We start from the raw sequence: 26,334 nt of genomic DNA, 5'->3' as shown, positions 1-26,334 counted from the left end.
CACATCAGTTTATCAGCCACAAACTGATAGATTAGCGGAACGTTTTAACTAAACCATTAAGCCTATGTAAAAAACAATTGTCAGTGAAAATGTTAAAGACAGGTTAGGAAACTATAGGAACACACTAACAAAAGTCAATAGGGTATTCCCATTTTGAACTTCTATTTGGGAGAAAAGCTTGCACATTATTAAACATGACTGCAGAACAATGGACAGAAGAAGAGGATGAAGGACAGCCCCTACTGCAATATAGCACCTCATTAAAGGAGACTCCAGCTACACTATGGAGGGAAGTACACCAGAACATGGAAAAAGCCCAAATGACCTAGCCACAAGAGCATAATAAACATCGCAAACTTAGAGAGTTCCAAATAGGAGACAAGGTCTTAATCTTACTTCCAACCTCCAAAAATAAATTATTAGCGGCATGGCAAGGTCTTTACCAGATGCAAGAGAAAATTGCAGGTCACATATCGAGTGGCTATACCACACAAGGGTCGGGCAGGTCAGATATATCATGTTAACCTATTAAAAGCTTGGGAAGAACCTGTAGCAGGACAGCTAATACTGAGAAACCAGTACAATATATAATTACCTCTAAGCCCATAAATAGTTCCCTTCAATCTATTCAGGAAGACTGTTCAAACCAAGTAATTACTGTAACCAAGATTACATCTGATCAAAAACAGAGGTAGAAGCAATGTTTAAGGCTGATATCATAGATCCTTCCCGAAGTACTTTATCATCCCCCATAGTTTTAGCACCAAAACCGGATGAGAGCCTTAGATTCTATACAGAGTTTTGCAAATAAATGCCATATCATAATTATATACCTATCCAATGCCAAGAGTAGATGAATTGGTAGAGAGACTAGGAAAGGATCGAGTAATGTCCACGATAGACCTAACAAAGGGCTATTGGCAGAGTCCTCTCTTTCCAGAAACATGATAAAAAACAGCTTTCATAACTCCCTCTGGACTTTCCCATTTCAAGGTCATGACTTTCGGCCTGCATTTGGCCCCTGCTACCTTCCAGAGACTCATGGATATCCTATTGAGGGCACCAAGACTATGTAGAGAGAAAAAAAACCTGGACTTACAGCGTGAAAGTTTTTTATAAGGTCCCGAAGATCAGGGACAGTGTTCTATTTTGATTTGAACTAATTAACCTATTCACTAACTGCTGTAACAGAGGAATAAGGAACCTGCTTTTTTTTATCTAATCTTGAGTGTGGTCTTTCAGAAAGGGGCAAACGATCACAGTACCTTAAGTAGGTGGTGTACCAGAGTCAGCATTACATCTGTAGGTGAGTGGTAAAAAGTGTTTCTTAAAGGTTTAGCAGGATCTCATCAAATGTTCATTGAGATATTGTTACTGTGAGAGAGTATGTCACAGGGTTGACCCTGGCATGTGTATTAACCTTCTTCCAAATCACTTATAAGATATGGCTCATATTAGACAAAGCTAGAAATCACCCTAAAAAACAGTTCGAACTGGTTAAGTTGAAATCCAATAAGCAGCCCAACCCCCTCCCCCTCCTTTTCAGGTTCCAAGCCACAGCCAATTGTGAGGATGTTGCCTCCTCTTCAAGGAAAAGACAAGAAAGATCAAAAACAACCTGAGGTCAGCTTCAGAATGCCTTTCCTCATTATGTCTCCCACACACACAACTTCTCAAAATCTTTACAGCACTAAAACCCGCAAACCACTTCAGCGAACCTCTGCCAACGAACATCTTTAGTGAGATCAAAATGTCCTTGCTCCCTACCTGTACGAAAATAGTCAATGACTCATTAGATTAAGGATCACACTCATTTAAAAAAAAAATGATGGAGGACCTCTCAAACCTAAACAACTACCGACCAATCTCTATGATTCCGACACTAGCAAAGCTCCTTGAGAAAGTGTTCATGTTCAACTGTGCAACCATATTGACCAATTCAATCTCTTAGATCAATAACAATCTGATTTCTGGCAAGGCCAAAGCACTGAAACGACGCTCGCGCACATTGCTGATGATGCGCTAAGTATGTTGGACTGGAATGAATCCTGCCTTCTTATCCTTCTTGACTGCTCCTCAGCCTTCGATACTGTCAAACATGGCAGCCTCATAGACCTAGTTATGTGTAGGAAGGGGATATCTTCTAATGATGATATTAGGTCTCTAAACTCAACCCTACAAAAAACACAAAACTGGATGACTGGTAACCACCTCAAACTAAATGCTCTCAAAACAGAATTCCTCCTAATTGCCCCACCCAAACACTCAATGGACATCACAGTAGGGATGAAATTACATACCTCACAAAGAGACAACCAGATCTCTGGGAATAATGCTGAACAAGAATCTGAACATGCAGGAGCACCTCAGCACTGCCACCAAAGGAGCGAACGTCCACATGAGCATCGTAAGAAAAATAAAACCCTTCCTTCCCCGGAGACCTCAAGTTCGCTATTCAAGCTTTAGGGATTCCCAGAGTGGACTATGGGAGTGCAACCCTATGCAGCCTACCCAGAGCTAAGCTGGCTCCACTAAGGGCCTCTCTGAACTCTGCTGCTAGGCTTATTACAGGTTCAAAGAGAAATAATCACATCACTCCTGACCTAAAATATCATAACTTGCTTCCTTATGAGGCAAGGATTTATTTGAAACTTGCCTGCATGATCCATAAAGCCCTCCACTTTAACACTCCAAGATGCCTTGCACAAAAACTAGAGTTGTCTGGTAGTGGCAGAGCATTTAGAGTCACTATCTCCCTTCTACTTAAACGACCAAAATTTTATAAGAAGCAAACGTATAACTGAGCCTTCTCGGGCATGGCCATGAGAGTCTGGAATAACCCTGGGCGTAGTTTGCGTAGTAGCGCTACGCGTAGCTAGGGAAGTGCACTACACACTACACAAGCTACACGTAGCTACGTAAACTGCTTAGTGCACTGTGCAAAATGCTGTTTGCACTGATTGCACAGAGCCGGATGCTTGTCCGTACTGTGCAATCATTGCAAACCGCATCTTGCACAGTGCAAGCAGTCGTTTTCTCCCGCTCAAGTAGACTTGTACTCGAGCGGCACCTTTCTCAATGCGGAATGGTAGTTTCTCATTGCGAGGGGTCGCAAGCATACTCGACCACTCGCAATGAGAAACCTGACCTCCCCGCGTTGAGAATCTCGCCGGGAGATTTATTTTCCACGCTCCCGATCAGCAACTTGATGTTGCTGATCACGAATGAGGAAAAAGTCTCGCCGGGGTGTTATTTTGCTTGCTTGTGGTCGCCAACTTGACGTTGAGGACAGGGAACAAGCAAAAAATGCTGTTGCGCAAACTAAGCAAACTACGTGAGCGTAGCGTAGTCCTACGCCCAGGGTTAGTCCGGAATTCCCTTCCCCTGAAATCAGAATTAATTCCTCAACTGCTTCATTTAAGAAAGATGTTAGAGGGGTACTGATGAACAAATGTTTGCCATAGAATGAATGAACTTTACTCCAGGACATGATTTATCAAGTAGCCTGCACGCATGCTTCTTTCTCTGAGGCTATGTCCGTATGCTGTTCTATGGGTTGTTGTCTGCCTGGAACCTGTTATTTTCTCTCTAAGAGATGCCGTTTTCAGTCTCTGATAGTTTGTCGTGTATCTTTTTGAATTCTATCATTTCCTCCTTGTTGACTCCATCTCCCATTGCGCAATTGTTGTTGATGTGTCCCCATCGGTTCAGTGACTTAGTATCGAGGGACATAATATAGAATGCCCAAAATATCGACTCCAAAATATCGAAGTACAGAATATAGAACCCCTATCTACAAACAGGTAAGTACTAAAATATCAAATCCAAAATATAGAATGTTAAAATGTAGTTAACAAAAATATCGAATTTTTTAAAATGAATTAAAACTAATATAAAATGAATTAAATATTAAAAATAATTAAATAAAACATGCTTAAAATAATGTAAAAAAGCTTAAAATGCAAAAATAATAAATGTAATGTAAAAAAAAGTAGAGAATTTGTTGGTTAGTGGGGGTAAAAATTACTATTCCCACTCCAGTGAGTGCAATAGTAGGGAAAGCGTTGGATAGCGTAGGGGTAAAAATTACTATTCCCCTCCAAAGAGTGCAACAGTAGGGAAAGCGTTGGATAGCGGTGGGGTAAAAATTACTATACCCACTCCAGAGAGTGCAACAGTAGGGAAAGCGTTGGATAGTGGGAGGGTAAAAATTACTATTCCCACTGCAGAGAGTGCAACAGTAGGGAAAGCGTTGGATAGTGGGAGGGTAAAAATTACTATTCCCACTCCAAAGAGTGCAAAAGTAGGGAAAGCATTGGATAGCGGGGGGGGGGGTAAAAATTACTATTCCCACTACAGAGAGTGCAACAGTAGGGAAAGCGTTGGATAGCGTAGGGATAAAAATTACTATTCCCACTCCAGTGAGTGCAGCAGTTGGGAAAACGTTGGATAGTGTAGGGGTAAAAATTACAATTCCCACTCCAGTGAGTGCAACAGTAGGGAAAACGTTGGATAGCGTAGGGGTAATAATTACTATTCCCACTCCAGAGAGTGCAACAGCAGGGAAAGTAATGATTTAACATTAAAATAAATTAAATTAATTATGAATACCAATAAAAAATTAATTCAAAATAATTACCAATTAATAAAAATTAATTACCAATTAAATAAATGTAATTACTAATTAATACAAATTAATTACCAATTAAAAATTAACTATCAATTAATTATCAATACATATACATAAACATAAATATTTACTTTACTACAACTAAATTACTTCCCACCCTATTCCCCTATAAACCCACAACTCGCTCCGAATAATAAATAATACAATTAACATAATTATCAATTATTCAATTATTAAAAATTAATTACAAATAGTAAGAATTAATTACCAATTAATAATTAATTATCAAGCAATTAATTATCAATATATATAAATAAAAATAAATATTACCTTTATTACAATTAAATTACTTCCCACCCTATTCCCCTATAAACCCACAACCAGCTCCTAATACATAATACAACTAACATAATTATCAATTAATCAATTAATAAAAATTAATTACCACGCAATAAAAATTAATTACCAATTAATAATAAATTATCAATAAATTAATTATCAATACATATAAATACAAATTAATATTTAATTTACTATAATCAAATTACTTCCCACCCTATTCCCCTATAAACCCACAACTCGTAACGGAATAACATTACACAAAAATGTAATTACATAACATTCGTTACTTAAACAAATAAAACATACATTACAAAATTAATACATAATTTTAACACATATACTACCATACATAACACACAAAAAAATCTATATTTGGAAAAATTGATATTTCAAATTCGATATTATGGAAATCGATATTTCCTACCCCAAATTCGATATCCTGACTAACTATGTTTTAGTATTTCAATATTCTGTCCTATCTATATTTTTGAGTCGATATTCTGTTCATTCTATATTTTGGATTCTATATTTTTGTTGTTTACTGTCTCCATCTTTGCTGTCTTGTTGTTGCTTTCACCGCTTGCATTGTGTTGTCCTTTTCAGTCTCCTGTTCTAGTTCAGCCAGTATTATTGGCGCCGGCGTGTTCTGTCATAGTACGAAGTTGAGATATTCTTCTGCCATTGAGGTCTTTTCTTGTGCCTGTGGTAAGGGGTGTCGAGACATGTAGTCAGCAGGGTTGTGCTCTTTGCCCAGCTTGTGCACTCTCTAACAGGCACATGCATCAAGCGTTTTGGAAGTCGGTAAAATTTCGAATCGCAAAAAATTCGCAATTGCGATCGCAATTTGATGTGTAGAAATGCATCAACCTTAATTTTGCGAAAAATTGAATTTTTTCGCAAAATTAGGGAATCGCAAATAAATTCTGTGAAAACCATTGCGATTTCTCGTTTGCGAGTCGCAAACAAAGAATCGCAAATAAGGAATCACAATACAAATGCATGGAAAATCGCAAATAGCGATTTTCTAAAAAATCACAAAATTGCAATCGCAAATTAAGAAGGGACACAACCAGGTGTTAAAAATGAGTGCAAATCAGAAACAGCTGTAGACCAACAGAAACTTATATAAACACACCCACAATGAGGTCCCAGTTTCCAAAATGACTGGTCTGTACCTGATGGCGAGGAGGATGAGGCTGCAAGCTGCTCAACAGAGAGGGAGGCAAATTAATGAGCGCATCTTCAGAGTCCGCATAACTTTGCTTGGACAGGAGGAAGATGAAATATATGATAAGTATAAGCTAAATGGCCAAATGATACATGATTTGATCCATGAATTGGCCCCCATCCTGCAACGACAGACTCATAGGACCAATGCAATTCCAACGCATGTCCAGGTATTATGTTGCCTACATCTACTAGCGTCAGGCACTTTTCAGGGAGTCATTGCAGTAGCAGGAGGTGTGTCTCAAAGTGCAATGTCACGGATATTGGCAGATTTCCTTGATGCTATGATGGTCCGGATACACACACACATAAGTTTCCCTACCACAGCCCATGAAATAGCTAGGACCAAGCAGGAGTTTTATCAAACTGCTGGCTACCCCCAAGTACTGGGTTGTATTGATTGCACCCATGTGGCGATATGTTCCCCTGCAGCTCATGAATATATGTATCGCAATAGGAAAATGTGTCATTCCCTGAATATTTAGGTTGTGTGTAACGCAAAGAACATTATACCGGACATTTTGTCACAATTTCCTGGTAGTGCACATGATTTGTATATCTTCAGGCAAAGTGGCATTCAGACCCGTCTAGCAAGGGGAGAGTTTGGAGAGGGACATTTGCTAGGTAATTATGCGCAATACATCATTCCATTCCTTGTACAAATGTAAAACTAAAACAACCACTGACAGCCTTTTATCCCTCACATGTAGGTGACAGCGCATACGCCTTGCGAAATTACCTGCTGACACCATATCTCAATCCAGCCACAGCTGCACAAAGGAGATACAATGCAGCACATATCTCTACAAGGAACGTGATAGAGCGAACATTTGGGCTGCTCAAGAGCCGATTTAGACGCCTTCATAAGACCGGAGGCGCAATGAAATACAGTCCTGTCAAATGCTGCAAGATAGTGGCAGCATGTGCCATGCTGCAAAACATAGCGACAAAGGGAGGTTTGGAAATGGAGCTGTCTGACAGTGACTCGGAGGATGGAAACCAACAAGTGCCACACCACCCTGCCCAACAAGGCACAGGCGCAGCAGAAGGGCGCAGGCGCAGATTGGAGATTACACAGAATTACTTCGGAGGTGAGTAATGAAGACACAAACACATTAAATGCAATGCAAAGTATACTTTATGTAAATGAAGTGTGACCAGGGAACAGAAGCAAACATCCAAAGTGACTAATGTCACAAGACTCATTGGAATAAAATAGATAGGTCCAAAAGTAAAATGAAATGTACTTGAGAGTCAGTGATTAGGTCACAGCGTGTCAATGGTTAAGTCACCCTTTAAAGCCAAATGTCTGGATGGAAGCCTAGCGTTTTTTCCCTCGAACACCCAGACATCTGTCTGCCGCAACATCTTCTTGCCTTTCGTTGGTAGTGGATGGGGTGGCGCTGCGAGTAGTGCATCTCACTGCACTTGCAACAGGCACTGTTGTACTGCTCAGGCTTGAGGCACACTCACTACTTTCATCCAGTCCAGTCATGTGCACTCGACTACCAGATGCATTCATCATGTCTACTGCATTTGTCACTTGATGTAGTGCTTTGGCAACATCTCCACTCCAATGACACATTTCTGTCTGCATAGTCACCGATCTACGCGCCAGCAGTGTTGTGGCTGTGGCCAGCCTATTGTTGGTCTTTCCTTGATGTTTGAGTTGCTGCATCAGTTGGCGGTATTGTCTGTTGCGCGATGCATGCCCCTCCTGCATGACCTTTGTGAGTTCCTGGACACTACTGGCCAGTACTGCAATGTTGCCTGACATCGTAGCAATTTCCTCCTTCACTAACCGAGTGTTCTTGCTCTGCAGGCGATGTGAACGGAGAATCTGTCCCTCCAAGCCACCCCAGACTGGATTTGTCGCCTCCACCTGCTGTGGTCTGCGTGCTCTGCGTCTTCTCCTTTGCGATCTAAAATTGGCTCTCCGGATCTGTGTTGGTGTGGATGTTGCGATGAATGTTTGCTGAACACTGACAGCAGGTGCAGCATTGCCCTCATCATCGGACACCATGGGACGCAGTGTTGGGACAGGTGACCTACGGGAATGAGGCACACGTGACTGGGTAGTTTGCAGAGCTGGTGTGTCCTCATGTTCTGATGCGCTGCTGTGGTGCATTTCCAGACCATCACTGTCCCCGGCCTCATTACGTTCTGCATCTGTGAGGTTAAACAGTGCAAAACTGCATCAATGTATGCTTGTGAGGTCATGTCACAGTTCACAATTAATACATTTCATTTTGTTTTGGACATCTGCTACACTATTTCAAACCATTTTTGGCATATCTGTGTGTGTGTGTCATTGTCAGTACTTAGCCTGACTACAACTCCCATGATGCACTTCCCTTAGTAATGTAATAGTAGTACAGGCTTTACAGTGTGTGCTTATGCTGTGCTCAGCTGACATCCTGACTTATGTACTTGGGGCAATTTAAACATGCTTTTCTCTTACCTTCAGACGTGTGTGCAGCTTCGGAGGTGTCCAGCTGCGTGACTCCAATAACAGCTTCAGGCTGGATGGTTGACTCCACCAATTCCTCCATGGGAGTGTTTCCTGTGTCTGGTGGTGTGCCCCCTCCTGTCTTATGTGCCTCCTTCAAACGGTCTGCAATGCGCGCCTTGGCACGACTGCGCAAATCGTACCATCTCTTTTTCAGTTCCTCTGTTGAACGGTGAGTCACCCTGATGACATTTACTTGGTTCTGAATCCTGATCCATATTTTACGTTTTTCCTGCTCAGGTACCTTCAGTGAGGCTTTCCCAAACAGCTTGTCATTGCTGTGCACTACACCCTCAATTAGAGTCTCTAATTCTTTTTCAGAGAATTTAAGTTTTCTCTTCCTTGAACTTTGGCTGTCCTGTGCTTGATTGTCAGATTCCATTTTGCTGTTCTTTCCAGGTGTACTCAGTCTCTCTCCATCTCACTCTCCTCTGCTCCCAGAGCCAGCTCCCTCCCCCCCCCTGAGCCTCAGCAATGAAAATGAGGCTTGGACAGCACATTTCCTGGTTCTGATGTCATCAACATGCATCAATGCGCGACCTCGCAATTTACGAAATCGCAAATTGCGATTTCGCAATTTGCGAGATCGCAAATACAAGGAATTGCAATATTATCTGCGAATTTTACCGATTCCTTAAAAAATCGCTATTTTTGTCATGCATACCGTTTTGCGATTCCTTATTTGCGATTCCTTAAAAATAGCTAATAAGGAATCGCAAACACATTCAATGATGCATGTACCTGTAAATCATAGTCCATCAATCTTATGCCCCAGCACTCAATGCGAGGCAGCATCTTTGCATTCGGATTGCCATATATTGTCACCAGAGCCTGATGGTCAGTGACGATGGTAAATGGTTTTCCGTAAATGAACATGTGATAGTGTTCACACACCCAGACCACTGCTAAGCTCACCTTTTCAGGTTGGGAGTATGCTCTGTCAACGTCAGACAGACTTTTTCTTGCATATGCAACAAGTTTTCTTGGTGAGTCTCTCCCTGGCAGGTGTTGTGCTAAGATTGCCCCTATTCCTACCGGGCTGGCATCAACGGTCAGCTTGGTGCACAGCAGCGGATCGAAGTAGGCAAGGTGACCTACGGCCATCACAGCCTGTCTGATGGCTTCAAATGCCCAGCCACACTCTTGTGACCAGATGAACTTCTGACCCTGCTTTGTTAGGTCCCGCAGTGCTGTGCTCACCATGGCAAAGTCTTTTATGTAGCGGGCACAGTAACTAGCAAAACCAAGAAACAACCTCACTTCTGCAACATCTATTGGAGGGTTCGCCTTTTTTAATGTCTCTACCTTGCTGGGGTCTGGCCTCATTCCTTTTTTAGAGAAGATATGCCCAAAGAACGCCAGTTCACTTCTTCCCAACTCGCATTTGTCAGCGTTTAATGTTAGTCCTGCTTGTTCCAGCTGCAGGCGTACTTCACGTAGGGCATTGTCATGTGCTTCATTGGATCGACCAAACACCAGGATGTCATCGCTGTAGTTTAGACTGTTCTTTACAGGCCTGATTAACTGTCTTATTGTTTCCTGAAATATCTCCGCAGCTGATGATATGCCGAAACTCAGTCGCTTGTAGCGGAACATGCCCATGTGCGTGGAGAACGTGGTGATGTATCTCGATTGCTCGTCGAGCTCCAGTTGATGGTACCCTTTGCACAGGTCCGGCTTCGAGAATCAGCATGCTCCAGTGAGACAGCTTATCATGTAGTTAAGGTGTGGCACAGGGTGTCGTTCTCCTTCAATGGCAGTGTTCGGTATCCTCATGTCCACGCATATGCGTATCTTTGAAGTGTTCTTTTTTGGAACCGCCACTATGGGAGACAACCAGGGAGTCAGCCCTTCTGCGGGCTCAATGATGTCTTGTGCCAGCAGACTCTGTATTTCCTCTTCAGCCTGAGGTTGTAGGTGTATGGGCACTCATCGATGATGCTGTGCCACAGGTTTGACTGCCTCATTGATGTGCAATGTTAATGGTTTCCCTTTTAGCCTTCCTAGGCCTGGTAGTATGGCTGGATGTTCTTGTAGAATGTTTCGTTTCTCTGACATGTGGTATGTCATGGCCAGGAGGCCCATTACCTGCGCCTTGACATTGCTCAGTAGACATGGTGCAGGGATATTTCCCCGTAGCACATGTATCGCCTCTCTTCATGACCGGTCCTTGTATGTTAGTGTTTCTATGAACTTCCCCATGTTTTCCACCGGCTTCTTTGAGCCCTAGGGGAAAACATCGATGGTCGATGGTGATGGCGGCGGTCTTATATTAATCTTCTCGTACTCCCACATGCACATGATGTTGCACGTGGCCCCACTATCAAGCATGAAGCGTGTGCTGTGGCATCCTACTTCAATCTCCACCGTTGCTGTTTTCTTTATTTGTTGCTTCTCTACAGCGTTGATGTGCCCTTGCCTTCGTTCTTCCTTGGGTGCATCTGACATCAAATAAAGTCGTCCCGCCCTTTCCGACGTGACTGTTCCTCCCGATTCACCTAAGGAGCTGCGATTTTCCGTCTTCATATGCCTGGCATGCCTGCTCGTTACTGCTCACGGTCTTGCCGGTCTTCCCCGCTCTTTTTTAAACTATCTACTCATGCAGGCACTCGCAAAGTGATTGTCTCTGTTGCACTTTCTGCATTTCTGGCCCATTGCCGGGCACGCACCGACGTGTGGGAAGTCAAGGCCGCACCAGTAGCATGTTCTTTCTTGTCTCTTCATTTAGGTCACTACACATATAGTACCGAGATTGCCCAGCGGCCAAGCCCATGTGTCAAGAGGTATTGCAATCCCCCTTGCAGTTGTGGCTCAGCCTGCCCCGGAGCCCACATATCCCCAAGCTTGTAATGTTCTGCTGGCCCTGGAAGAATAACAGAGCACCGTTGTTGTATGGATCAGAAAGCCGATCTAGTTGGGAATGACAGTGCCGACACATGGGGCCTATTAGGATGGCGGACAGAAATGTGCCCCGTCCGCCATGGTTGCGGCAAAAACACTCCCGACCGCACCGCGGATAATCCACGGTTGCCATTAGGATAATAATGTCAAGAAACTCCGACCGCGGCGGACGGATCACATTAAACACCGTCCGCGGCGGACGGATCACACCAAAGACCACCGTAAGCGGACGGTACCAAAGAAACACCCTCCGCCGCGGACGAATATGACCGCGGGAACAGGCACAACCGCCGCTATACCTGTGGAGGGTCCGGCCGCACGATGAGGATAACGCCGCCATTCCAACGGAACTCACCACCAACTCTACCGCAGCGGAAACAATGCATCGACAAACGGAGCATGACTGCGGAAGGACCACACGAACACCATCCCTGCCGTCAAACCGATTACAAAATGGCAGACGGAAGTAAATAGAAAACACACTAAACAGGACACCCACCCACCTGAAACACCCACCCCCAGCAACTACACGCCCCAATGACACCCCCCCAAGCACCGAAAAATGCACCCAAGTCACCACACCCACAGAACACCTGACTGGCAACAACCATTGGGACACAACCACCACACAGAGTATAAAATGAATCCCTCCCACAACCACAATCCTTTGCATCACAGCATAGCTGCAAGCAAGAGGCAGAATACCACTAACATCAGACACAGAAAAACACACATACAACCTGCACACTAACACACACACCACACAAACACCCACAACACCATCACTACACACCACACTCCTGCACATCCCACCCCACCCCACCAACACCTTGCACATCACACACCATGGCACCAAAGAAAAATCCCAAGTTCACAGAAAGTGAGTTGAAGGTTATGGTGGATGAAAACATCCGTGTCGAACCACATCTGTTTGGTACCCTAGTCCAGCAGACCACCTTGGCAACCAAAAACAACATGTGGGACAGGATAGTGACCAGAGTCAATGCGTCAGGGACCGTGCCACGCACCAAACACGAGATCCAAAGGCGCTGCCACGACCTCAAGGCAAGGGTGAAAGGCATCAGTGCCAAGAATCACCTGCGGGCACACCACACTGGCGGCGGCACTCCCCCGGAGCCCATACCATTTGCAGAATGGGAGGAGAAGGTGTTGGGTATACTGCACCCTGAGAGCCTGGAAGGAATCGAAGAGGGACTAGAGGCTGGTAAGTACAAACCAATGCCCACAATCTCACTGCCATGGTCTGCCTTGCACAACTGCCAACACACATCTCCCAGGCTCAAATCCATGCATGTGGGCCATATAGGCAACCAAATGTGAAGTACTGGGCACAAATGCACCCACCATGAACAAACACAAATGTTGCCTCCTATGTTCCCAGGCTTGCATGTTGTAAAGCAGCCAGCACCACAACTCCGAACAGGCCCCTATGTCTACAGGGAGGGTGGTGGTGGGTGTGTGAGAGGTGGGTGGGGGGTGAGAGACCAGCACTACAACTCCCCACAGGCCCCCATGTCTACAGGGAGGTTGATGGTGTTTGGGGGGTGTGAGAGACCAGCACTACAACTCCCCACAGGCCCCCATGACTACAGGGAGGGTGGTGGGGGTAGAGGGGTGTGAGAGACCAGCACTACAACTCCCCACAGGCCCCCATGTCCACAGGGAGGGTGGTGGGGGTTGGGGGGTGTGAGAGACCAGCACTATAACTCCCCACAGGCCCCCATGTCCACAGGGAAGGTGGTGGGGGTTGGGGGTTTGAGAGACCAGCACTACATCTCCCCACAGGCCCCCATGTCCACAGGGGTGGTGGGGGTTGGAGGGTGTGAGAGACCAGCACTACAACTCCCCACAGGCCCCCATGTCCACAGGGAGGGCGGTGGGGGTGGGGGGAGGTGAGAGACCAGCACTACAACTCCCCACAGGCCCCCATGTCTACAGGGAGGGTGGTGGGGGTTAGGGGTGTGAGAGACCAGCACTACGACTCCCCACAGGCCCCCATGTCCACAGGGAGGGTGGTGGGGGTTGGGGGTTTGACAGACCAGCACTACATCTCCCCACAGGCCCCCATGTCCACAGGGAGGGTGGTGGGGGTTGGGGGTGTGAGAGACCAGCACTAGAACTCCCCACAGGCCCCCATGTCCACAGGGAGGGTGGTGGGGGTTATGGGGTGTGAGAGACCAGCACTACAACTCCCCACAGGCCCCCATGTCCACAGGGAGGGTGGGGGCTTGGGGGGTGTGAGAGACCAGCACTACAACTCCCCACAGGCCCCCATGTCCACAGGGAGGGTGGTGGGGGTTGGGGGGTGTGAGAGACCAGCACTACAACTCCCCACAGGCCCCCATGTCCACAGGGAGGGTGGTGGGGGTTGGGGGTGTGAGAGACCAGCACTACAACTCCCCACAGGCCCCCATGTCTACAGGGATGGTGGTGGGGGTTGGGGGGTGTGAGAGACCAGCACTACAACTCCCAAGGGGCCCCCATGTCTCATCCCAGAGCAACATTGAGTCCGCCCACCATTTGCTGACCAGTGCATCTCCTCCTGCAAACTGACAGGTAGATAGACATCTTCACCGGGGGAACATCCAATAGGAGGACAGGACCACACATATCCAAGTATTGCCTTCCCACCTCCACGCCACCATATTGCCCTGTACTGTCAACCACAACAACATGATGACAACAACAACCATGTCCTGATTCCATAGTGATTTCTAATGTTGGTACCAAAAATATGTAATCTCCACAGCATTCATTCTGAAAATCTTGTCCCTCAGGTGATCGCAACTTGACCAGCGAAAGCAGCAACCGCCAGCACCAGTCCTCCCCCTCACAGCCCGGACTCTCTGGGGACGATCCCATTGACAGCTTGGGTGCAGAGGACGATGCTGGCCCAAGCAGACTCTCAGGGTCATCAGGCTCCCAGGACATCCCTGCCTCCACCACCTTGGCCTGTGTCACTACACCAACACCTGCCATTGTGAGCTGTGCAGCTACCACCACCACCACCACCACCACCTCCACCACCACTCCTGCCTGTGCCACCCTGCCTGACCCATCGCCCGATGATGGGCCATCGACATCCCAGGCAAGCAGGGAGAGTGGACGGGATAGGACACAGGTGAGGCCACAGCTCACACCCAGGAGTGCAGTTGTTAGGCAAGGTTGGGAAGGAGACCCACCCCATCCTGGGGCCGAGACCCTGGAAGCCATCGCCAGAGTCCATGCCTCCTATGAGCGGTCGCAGGCACAGGCCGATCGGGCCCACCAAGACTCGCAAGAGAGCAGCCAGCTGTTGCGGTCCATTGACACTCGCATTGGGCACACTGTGGACCTCATGGGCCAGCAAACTGCCCTGTGGAAGGATTGGTTATCCCGCGCCACACCACCACCCCCTCACCCAAGTGCCCAGCGGGACAGGTCACCAACACCACCGCCACCCACACCTGAGGCCACGGACAGGGAGGTGTCCCCTGACTAACCTGCCCCCACAGCTGTCTCTGCTCCGGCTCCAAGACGGAGGGGCCGTCCGAGGCTGGATCCAGCTGAGAGCAGTGGAAATGCCCCATCTACCCGCTCGAAGAGGGGCCGCAACTGACTTCACCCTTCCTTGAGCCTGCCATTCACCCTGCCAACTATCCTGCCCCACAATGCCAAGCATTGGCACACGTCTGTTGGACTAGGTGGACATCACACAATGTGGTGTCCCCACGGTGTTTTCATCTGCCTTGACCTTCAACTCTCACTTCCCCTCCAACACCTACTTGTAAATATTCACCAACATCAATCCACAACCTGTTAATAAACACCACGTAAACACTCAATGCTGCGTGACCTCCATGTTTTAATCACATGTTTGTCTTATAAGTTGTCATTACCAGGTGCAGGGATCAATGTTTTTGAGAATCATGCCTCTGTGGGAGTGACCCTGGGATAATGAGAGAACAACAAGCACAGGTCAGGAAAGTGATTCACACCCATCACAACACACTGTACTGCAACATCCCACAAACCACACTCATCACCAATTAAGTGGATCACACGACACACATCAGGGAGCTTTGCATGTACACCATCTACCACACACATTTGCAAACAGAACATACCAGAACAGGCAGCATAGACACACCACATCCACACTTCACCAGCAAACATACATCACGCATTGTCTAGCTGCACAAGAGGTAGGGACTCACATTCAAGGAAAATAGCGATCAATGAGCTGACGCCTCTGGTCCACACCTTCTTCCTCACCACTATCCTCATCAGTGGACATGGGTGGGATGGGAGGCGGAGCAACCTGTTGGTCTTCAGGGTCCATGATCAGTTCAATGTTATTGCGCAAGGCCAGGTTGTGGAGCATGCAGCAGGCAATCACGATTTTGCATACTTTGCCTGGTGAGTATGGCAGGGACCCACCGGTTTTATCCAGGCAGCGAAACCTAGACTTCAGCAGTCTAAAAGTACCTTCCACCACTCGACGTGTCCTCCCATGGGCATCATTATAACGCATTTCACCAGGGGTAGTAGGATTCCGTATGGGGCTCAGCAGCCACGGCCGGTTTGGGTACGCAGAGTCGCCTAGATGGGGGGATGACAGACACAAATATCATTACCAGGATTGGTGGGCACACCATGCCACACATACAACACAATTGTCCTCACAGCATACTCACCTACAAGCCACGCACATTCTGGACGCAGATTAGCCATCAGTTGGGGGACAATGCTGCTCCGCAGGATGTGTGAGTCATGTGCGGAGCCTGGAAATCTGGCACACACATGGGAAATGATGTTGTCAGCCAGGCACACCACTTGCACGTTGATCGAATGGTAGTGCTTTCGATTGCGATATACAGGTTCACATGCCTGGGGTGGAATGAGACCAATATGTGTGCCATCAATGGAACCCACTACGTGTGGTATCTGGGCCAGGGCATAGAAGTCCCCTTTGACTGCTGCCAACTCTGCTGGCCGTGGGAAATGGATGTAATCATCCTTGTAAAGCATCATGGCATTCAGAACATCTCGCAGTAACATGCTGAACATGGATTGTGACATCCCCCCGGCATGTCCAACTGTGTACTGGAAAGTGCCAGTTGCAAAGAAGTGAAGTGCCGCCATCACCTTTGCTGTGGGTGTAATAGCTCCGGGATATGTCCTGCGTGGCTGCAGATGAGGTGACAATTGGGCTACAAGCTCCTACAATCTACGTCGAACAAGCTACAATTTGCGGATCACCTCCTCGTCAACCATGTCCTCCAGCACAGTGTATGGTCGATGCACATTTGGAGCCCTCCTGTGCGGGAGTAGGTGGTAGCAGATGTCAATTGACCAACAACGCATAGCTGTGCCACACTATCACATCTTGAGCAACACAATGCAAATAATACATGTTGCAGACACTGATTATATGTGTGACGTGACCAATATATAAGGCAATTCAGATAACTACACACACAATGTTCACCCACAAACAACATCATGTGTGCAAACATGTCCAATGTAACATGTACACATGTAGAAAGAACTGCCAACAACACAAGACTGAGGGCCCAAATGTGGACAAGCGTCCCCACAGACACATGCACGTGCACACACAACACGAACATGGAACACACCCTCCGTGTCTTCATGCACCCATGACCCCACCTACAATGCTGGGCATCCTCACATGACATGCATGGGCACACAACAGGCAACACACATACGCATATACAAAATGCATGTATACCCCCATCATTGTTACTTGCACAAACACACCACACACTCACAACATTTTCTGAATGTGGGTAGACACCCTTGATGTACTGTGTAGATGTGTACAAATGGAAACGTGTGTCCGCCAAACCAAGACGTCAACACGTCGCCATGCACATCTGACGCAACTTGGGTGCACATCAATAGCCTTTGTTAACCACTGGCAAGGTCAATAGTAGGAACACACATGCAAAAAATGGACATGAAAGACACACGTGGCCACGGGCCATTGACTTCACATTAGGATTCTTGCAGCATTCTGGACATGTCCTAACACACATGTACAACTATCAACATTACATGTGTGCTGAGACATGCAGTGTGTGTACATACGCCATGTGGGGACGCCTTCCACCAACACAGAAGTTGATTGTTGATCCTGCAATTGTGCATGACATATGCTGTATGGTCAAGGACCATCTCGGTCACACCCCGCAAAACGCATGTGCGTACTACCGCGATGGTGCATCATTTGAAAATAATCACTCAGTGGCGTCGCTATGGCGGTGCACACATTCCGCGGGGGCGGTGCAGGCTAACACATACTTTTGAATATGCAATTCGAAATGGCAGTTGATACCCCCCCTTACAGTCACATTGCAGCACCCACCGCAGACCGCTGGTCCTGGCCGGTCACCCACCGCCGGTACTGGCCGGTCACCCACCGCCAGTCCTGGCCGGTCACCCATCGCCGGGTGCTGGCGGTGGGTGAGTGGCCTGTACATTGAGGTCACCATGGCATGGATGGCGCTGGCTGGTCACCCACCGCCGGTCCTGGCCGGTCAACCACAGTCGGTCCTGGCAGGTCACCCACCGCCGGTCCTGGCCGGTTACCCACCGCCGGTCCTGGCCGGTCACCCACCGCCGGGTGCTGGCAGTGGGTAAGCGGCCTGTACATTGAGGTCACCATGGCATGGTTGGCCCTGGCCGGTCACCCACTGCCGGTCCTGGCCGGTCACCCACCACCGGTCCTGGCCGGTCACCCACCGCCGGGTGCTGGCGGTGGGTGAGCGGCCTGTACATTGAGGTCACCATGGCATGGATGGCCCTGGCTGGTCACCCAACGCTGGTCCTGGCCGGTCACCCACTGCCGGTCCTGGCCAGTCACCCACTGCCGGTCCTGACCGGTCACCCACCGCCAGTCCTGGCCAGTCAGCCACCGCCGGTCCTGGCCGGTCACCCACCGCCGGTCCTGGGTGGTCACCCACCGCCGGGTGCTGGCAGTGGGTGAGCGGCCTGTGCATTGAGGTCACCATGGCATGGATGGCCCTGGCCGGTCACCCACCGCCGGTCCTGGCCGGTCACCCACTGCCGGTCCTGGCCGGTCACCCACCTCCGGTCCTGGCCGGTTACCCACTGTCGGTCCTGGCCGGTCACCCACTGCCGGTCCTGGCCGGTCACCAACCACCTGGTGCTGGCGGTGGGTGAGCGGCCTGTGCATTGAGGTCACCATGGCATGGATGGCCCTGGCCGGTCACCCACCGCCGGTCCTGGCCGGTCACCCACCGCCGGTCCAGGCCGGTCACCCACCGCCGGGTGCTGGCGGTGGGTGAGCGGCCTGTGCATTGAGGTCACCATGGCATGGATGGCCCTGGCCGGTCACACACTGCCGGTCCTGGCCGGTCACCCACCTCCGGTCCTGGCCGGTTAACCACCGTCGGTCCTGGCCGGTCACCCACCGCCGGTCCTGGCCGGTCACCCACCACCTGGTGCTGGCGGTGGGTGAGTGGCCTGTGCATTGAGGTCACCATGGCATGGATGGCCCTGGCCGGTCACCCACTGCCGGTCCTGGCCGGTCACCCACCGCCAGTCCTGGCCAGTCACCCACCGCCGGTCCTGGCCGGTCACCCACCGCCGGTCCTGGCCGGTCACCCACCGCCAGCACCCAACGGTGGGTGACTGGCCAGAACCGGCGGTGGGTGACCGGCCAGGGCCATCTATACCATGGTGACCTCAATGAACAGGCCGCTCACCCACTGCCAGCACCCGGCGATGGGTGACCGGCCAGGACCGGCGGTGGGTGACAAGCCAGGACCGGCGGTGGGTGACTGGCCAGGACCGGCGGTGGGTGACCAGCCAGGACCAGCAGTGGGTGACCGGCCAGGACCGGCGGTATGCGGCGGGTGCTGCAATGTGACTGTAAGGGGGGTATCAACTGCCATTTCGAATTGCATATTCAAATGTATGTGTTAGCCTGCTCCGCCCCGCGGAATGTGTGCACCGCCATAGCGACGCCAGTGATTGATTATTTTCAAATGATGCACCGTCGCGGTAGCGCGCACATGCGGTTGCCGGTGTGTGACCGTGACGGTCCGTGCACATGTAGCCAATGGAAACAGGTAACGCGGGGCGCGTATGCACATTCAAAAATAGCGGAAGCCGTGCACCGGCACACCAAGGCCAGTCATTGGCTCTTTTTGAATGAGGCATCCAGGGAAAACCAATTGCTGCAGACGTGTGCCACTGATATGAGCTCAGGGCCCTATATATGTGTGAATTTCCGCAGCACACATTCACTGCTTTCAGCCACTGCTGCCTGCGACCATCACCTCGACCTGCTGCTGCTGAGCTATCCAACAACTGCTGCCTGCGACCATCACCTTGACCTGCTGCTGCTGAGCTATCCAACAACCGCTGCCTGCGACCATCACCTCGACCTGCTTCTGCTGAGCTATCCAACAACTGCTGCCTGCGACCATCACCTCGACCTGCTGCTGCTGAGCTAACCAACAACTGCTGCTGTAGTGCCACAGTCCTGGACCTTGCCATGCAGAGAGTGCGAGAGATCCGGTCTCGTCCCTTCACCGCAGCGGAGCTGGATGTCCTTGTGGACGGTGTGCTCAGCCACTATGAATGGCTCTACGGTGCCCCCGGACAGGTGGTAAGTGCAGTGGGGAACATGTTGGTGGGCATGAGGTGGTCACTGACTCCTGGCTTCTGCAAGCTTGGCGGTGTGCTGTGGGACCTTCACATGTGTTGTACTGAGCATGGCTGCATAAAGATAGGTGTTTTTATGATGTTTGTGAATGTCAAACTGTCCACTGACGTTCCCCTCTTGTCTCCCATCATGGTAGGTCAAGCTGCACCTTCGCAAGGCCGTGTGGAGGACCATAGCACGTGATGTACGGGCAGTGGGGGTGTGCAATAGACGACACACACTGCCACAAGCTCTGGGACGACATATCCAGGCTCAGCAAGAATGTTGCAGAGATGACACTGGGGATGATTCCAAGATCAACCCGGCTTGCCCGACGCACCATGACCCCTCTAATGCACCGTATCATTGCTGTGACGCATCCTGACCTGTCCGCCCGGCTGAGAGGGGATCAACAGCAAACTAGCAGTAAGCAGACTGTATGTGTCTGTGACTTGTGAGTGCATGCATGTATTGGTGCTCAGACACAGTAGTGACATCCGTTGTGCGTTTGTTTTGCTGCGATTGCATGTTGGAGCCATTAGCGGAGTGGGCGTTAGCATCCATGTCTGCCAGGTGGACATACCAGTTGCTTTGTAGTTGAGGGTTCCAGGACATGCCGTTGAGGTCTGTGGTCCCATGGCTTGACATGTGTGTTGGTCTGCATGCACTTGCCCAGTTTGTATGATGTACAGGTTTCACAGGCACCCCCGGTTCTTTGATATGAGGATGTCTGGTAGGGGTGGGTCGTGTGCAGGATGGATGCTACATGTCAATCGACTGTAAGGAAAGTTGTGAATTTGTAACCTTCAGTACGTGAGTGTGGCACTTAGGTAAACATCTTTTCACTCTCTTTCAGCTTTGGCCGAGGGCACTGACCCACAGACGACGGAGATGAGTGGTGGCAATGCATCCGGATCCGAGATCACACACACGCAGACTGACACTGAAGAGGGCAGCCCCGGAGAGGGGGACAGAACCGTCCCTGAGGACTCCCATGATGTACCTGCTCTGTTATGGACACTGCCCTGTTGCTGTTCTGATACTGCATTGTGCCCTCTTATGTGCTGCCACTGAGGTACCTGTTCTCTGCCATGGACTGTTGCTGCACTTAGCCCCTCTCATGTGCTGCCTCTGATGTACCTGCTCTGTTCTGTACCATAGACTGTTGCTGCACTTAGCCCCTCTCATGTGCTGCTTCTGATGTACCTGCTCTGTTCTGTACCATGGACTGTTGATGCACTTAGCCCCTCTCATGTGCTGCCTCTGATGTACCTGCTCAGTGCCTTGCCATGAACTGTTGATGCACTTAGCCCCTCTCATGTGCTGCCTCTGATGTACCTGCTCTGTTCTGTACCATGGACTGTTGATGCACTTAGCCCCTTTCATGTGCTGCCTCTGATGTACCTGCTCTGTTCTGTACCATGGACTGTTGATGCACTTAGCCCCTCTCATGTGCTGCCTCTGATGTACCTGCTCTGTTATGGACACTGCCCTGTTGCTGTTCTGATACTGCATTGTGCCCTCTCATGTGCTGCCACTGATGTACCTGTTCCGTGCTATGGATTGTTGATGCTCTGTGCCTCTCTCATGTGCTGCCTCAGATGTACCTGTTCTCTGCCATGGAATGTTGATGCACTTAGCCCCTCTCACGTGCTGCCTCTGATGTACCTGCTCAGTGCCTTGCCATGGACTGTTGATGCACTTAGCCCCTCTCATGTGCTGACTCTGATGTACCTGTTCTGTGCTATGGACTGTTGATGCTCTGTGCCCCTCTCATGTGCTGCCTCAGGTGTACCTGTTCTCTGCCATTGAATGTTGATGCACTTAGCCCCTCTCACGTGCTGCCTCTGATGTACCTGCTCAGTGCCTTGCCATGGACTGTTGAAGCACTTAGCCCCTCTCATGTGCTGCCTCTGATGTACCTGCTCAGTGCCTTGCCATGGGCTGGTGCTGCACTTAGCCCCTCTCATGTGCTGCCTCTGATGTACCTGCTGTTATGGACACTGCCCTGCTGCTGTTCTGATACTGCATTGTGCCCTCTCATGTGCTGCCACTGATGTACCTGTTCTGTGCTATGGACTGTTGATGCTCTGTGCCCCTCTCATGTGCTGCCTCAGATGGACTTCTTCTCTGCCATGGAATGTAGATGCACTTAGCCCCTCTCACGTGCTGCCTCTGATGTACCTGCTCAGTGCCTTGGACTGTTGATGCACTTAGCCCCTCTCATGTGCTGCCTCTGATGTACCTGTTCTGTGCTATGGACTGTTGATGCTCTGTGCCCCTCTCATGTGCTGCCTCAGATGTACCTGTTCTCTGCCATGGAATGTTGATGCACTTAGCCCCTCTCACGTGCTGCCTCTGATGTACCTGCTCAGTGCCTTGCATGGACTGTTGATGCACTTAGCCCCTCTCATGTGCTGCCTCTGATGTACCTGCTCTGTTATGGACACTGCCCTGTTGCTGTTCTGATACTGCATTGTGCCCTCTCATGTGCTTCCACTGATGTACCTGTTCTCTGCCATGGACTGTTGATGCACTTAGCCCCTCTCATGTGCTGCCACTGATGTACCTGTTCTCTGCCATGGACTGTTGATGCACTTAGCCCCTCTCACATGCTGCCTCTGATGTACCTGTTCTCTGCCATGGACTGTTGATGCATTTAGCCCCTCTCATGTGCTGCCTCTGATGTACCTGTTCTCTGACATGGACTGTTGCTGCACTTAGCCCCTCTCATGTGCTGCCTCTGATGTACCTGCTCTGTTATGGACACTGCCCTGTTGCTGTTCTGATACTGCATTGTGCCCTCTCATGTCCTGCCACTGATGTACCTGTTCTCTGCCATGGACTGTTGATGCACTTAGCCCCTCTCATGTGCTGCCTCTGATGCACCTGTTCTCTGCCATGGACTGTTGCTGCACTTAGCCCCTCTCATGTTCTGCCTCTGATGTACCTGTTCTCTGCCATGGACTGTTGCTGCACTTAGCCCCTCTCATGTGCTGCCTCTGATGTACCTGCTCTGTTATGGACACTGCCCTGATGCTGTTCTGATACTGCATTGTGCCCTCTCATGTGCTGCCACTGATGTACCTGTTCTCTGCCATGGACTGTTGCTGCACTTAGCCCCTCTCATGTGCTGCCTCTGATGTACCTGCTCAGTGCCTTGCCATGGACTGTTGCTGCACTTAGCCCCTCTCATGTGCTGCCTCTGATGTACCTGCTCTGTTCTGTACCACGGACTGTTGATGCACTTAGCCCCTCTCATGTGCTGCCTCTGATGTACCTGCTCAGTGCCTTGCCATGGACTTTTGATGCTCTGTGCCCCTCTCATGTGCTGCTTTTGATGTACCTGCTCTGTTATGGACACTGCCCTGTTGCTGTTCTGATATTGCATTGTGCCCTCTCATGTGCTGCCACTGCTGTACCTGTTCAGTGCTATGGACTGTTGATGCTCTGTGCCCTTCTCATGTGCTGCCTCAGATGTACCTGTTCTCTGCCATGGAATGTTGATGCACTTAGCCCCTCTCACATGCTGCCTCTGATGTACCTGCTCAGTGCCTTGCCATGGACTGTTGATGCCCTTAGCCCCTCTCATGTGCTGCCTCTGATGTACCTGTTCTGTGCTATGGACTGTTGATGCTCTGTGCCCCTCTCATGTGCTGCCTCAGATGTACCTGTTCTCTGCCATGGAATGTTGATGCACTTAGCCCCTCTCACGTGCTGCCTCTGATGTACCTGCTCAGTGCCTTGCCATGGACTGTTGATGCACTTAGCCCCTCTCATGTGCTGCCTCTGATGTACCTGCTCTGTTCTGTACCATGGACTGTTGATGCACTTAGCCCCTCTCATGTGCTGCCTCTGATGTACCTGCTCAGTGCCTTGCCATGGACTGTTGCTGCACTTAGCCCCTCTCATGTGCTGCCTCTGATGTACCTGCTCTGTTATGGACACTGCCCTGTTGCTGTTCTGATACTGCATTGTGCCCTCTCATGTGCTGCCACTGATGTACCTGTTCTCTACCATGGACTATTGATGCACTTAGCCCCTCTCATGTGCTGCCTCTGATGTACCTGTTCTCTGCCATGGACTGTTGATGCACTTAGCCCCTCTCATATGCTGCCGCTGATGTACCTGTTCTCTGCCATGGACTGTTGCTGCACTTAGCCCCTCTCATGTGCTGCCTCTGATGTACCTGCTCTGTTATGGACACTGCCCTGTTGCTGTTCTGATACTGCATTGTGCCCTCTCATGTGCTGCCACTGATGTACCTGTTCTCTGCCATGAACTGTTGCTGCACTTAGCCCCTCTCATTTTTTTTTTAAACTTGTTTTTATTGGCATTTCGTTATCTGAACAGTACAGACCATGTAAGTAATCACATAAGCTAGAAAACGCAGGAAAAAATTCAAAGAGAAAGGAAAACAAGCGCAAGCATGTGAGTCACCATCATGGGGATCATTGGATTGGGTCTGCAGAGTCCGTACAGAGGTGTTGCCAAGTAACTGGGAGGATAGAACTCGGGGAGGGAGCATCTGGGTGTTTGCATGGGCATATCAAGAAGAGATGGGAGTTGGGCGTTAGAGGGGTCAATGACTAGCGTTTACAGTGAGGCAGAGCTGCCAAAGGGCGGGAGTGTAATGTCCGATTGGGCATCGGGTCAGTCGCCCCGGAAGCTAGGTATTGGTGTGGGACTGTGAATCGCCAAAGTACGGCACTAGTCGTTGGTCAGGGGCTGCAGGCTCGCGGGGGCGGAGGTGGGGGGATCGGTCGGGGTGGGTGCAGTTGTAGGTGTAGGTGTGGCTGGGTCATCATTGCGCGTCAACTGTCGGAAACGATGCAGCAGCATGGCCCATTCCATAGAGATGGGGTGTTTACGGGCACCTTTAGCCTCCTCCTCCCGCAGGGCGTCTTCTTCCGCCACTGCCCATTTACAGACTGCCCCTGTCCATGCTGCTGTAGGGGGGCCCTCTAATGATCGCCAGTGCATAGCTATACATCTTTTCGCTAGCAGTAACACTAGGGATACAAAACGCCTGTGTGCCGGGAGCTGTTTCGGAATGTGGAAAATGCCCAAGCTGCCTCTGATGTACCTGCTCAGTGCCTTGCCATGGACTGTTGCTGCACTTAGCCCCTCTCATGTGCTGCCTCTGAGGTACCTGCTCTGTTCTGTACCATGGACTGTTGATGCACTTAGCCCCTCCCATGTGCTGCCTCCGATGTACCTGCTCAGTGCCTTGCCATGGACTGTTGATGCACTTAGCCCCTCTCATGTGCTGCCTCTGATGTACCTGCTCTGTTCTACCCAGTGCCCATGCTCTTGGCTTCTCTAAGATTATACACCTATTATGTTTAATAAAGCAAGTCAATAATGTGTAGTGCTTTTTCGTTGTCATTCCTTGTTGTGTACTTGAATTGTGGATATATTGGTGCGATCGTAAATGCAGTTTCTCAAACATGACACTCCCCCTCCCAACGTCACAGCCCTGGCAGGTACTCCCCTTCCGACAGTAATTGGTGTGTTGGCGTACCTGTGTCGACGTCGGCGATGGTCCATGACTTGCTGGTGGTGGAGCACGAAGAGTATCGGAAATGCGTGTAGCGCTGGGTCCATGACGGCGACCTGCTTGTGGTGGGTATCTCTGCAATGTGTTGTATCTTCGCTGTGGGGAATCCACCGTGTTCAGGCAGGTTGTTTTTCCGCAGCGATTTGATGTCTGTTTTCTGCCATCGTGATTTAGAGAACGGTCGGAGACGTCATTCCGTACGGCGGTGTCTCTGGATTGGTTACGTCCGCCGCAGGGTCGGGTGTAGTTCCGCGGCGGTGCGTGCTCTTCCCCCGCGTACGAACATTTGACAGTGTTTCCCATCCTAATATGGCGGACGGAGTGACCGCGGCCGGCGGACTGGAAAAAGGCATTTTCCGCCTACTCCAGGCTGGCGGTCGTCCTTTCGTCCGCCATCGTAATCGACCCCACAGTAAATAGGTGAAAGGAGCTTGCCGCTCCCCCTTTCTATGTATGCTGTACCCATG

At 49.7% G+C, this 26,334-nt stretch overlaps 1 protein-coding gene across 2 annotated transcripts in view; it reads right to left on the bottom strand.

Moving 5' to 3' along the window:
• The window catches only part of ADGB (androglobin), a 1,448,570-nt gene that overhangs the window by 1,249,467 nt on the left and 172,769 nt on the right, over positions 1-26,334 (bottom strand). The gene's annotated exons all lie outside the window — the stretch shown is intronic.

The sequence above is a fragment of the Lissotriton helveticus genome, chromosome 6, assembly GCF_964261635.1.
Source record: "Lissotriton helveticus chromosome 6, aLisHel1.1, whole genome shotgun sequence".
NCBI lineage: Eukaryota > Metazoa > Chordata > Amphibia > Caudata > Salamandridae > Lissotriton > Lissotriton helveticus.
This window is presented reverse-complemented; position numbering and strand designations above follow the sequence as displayed.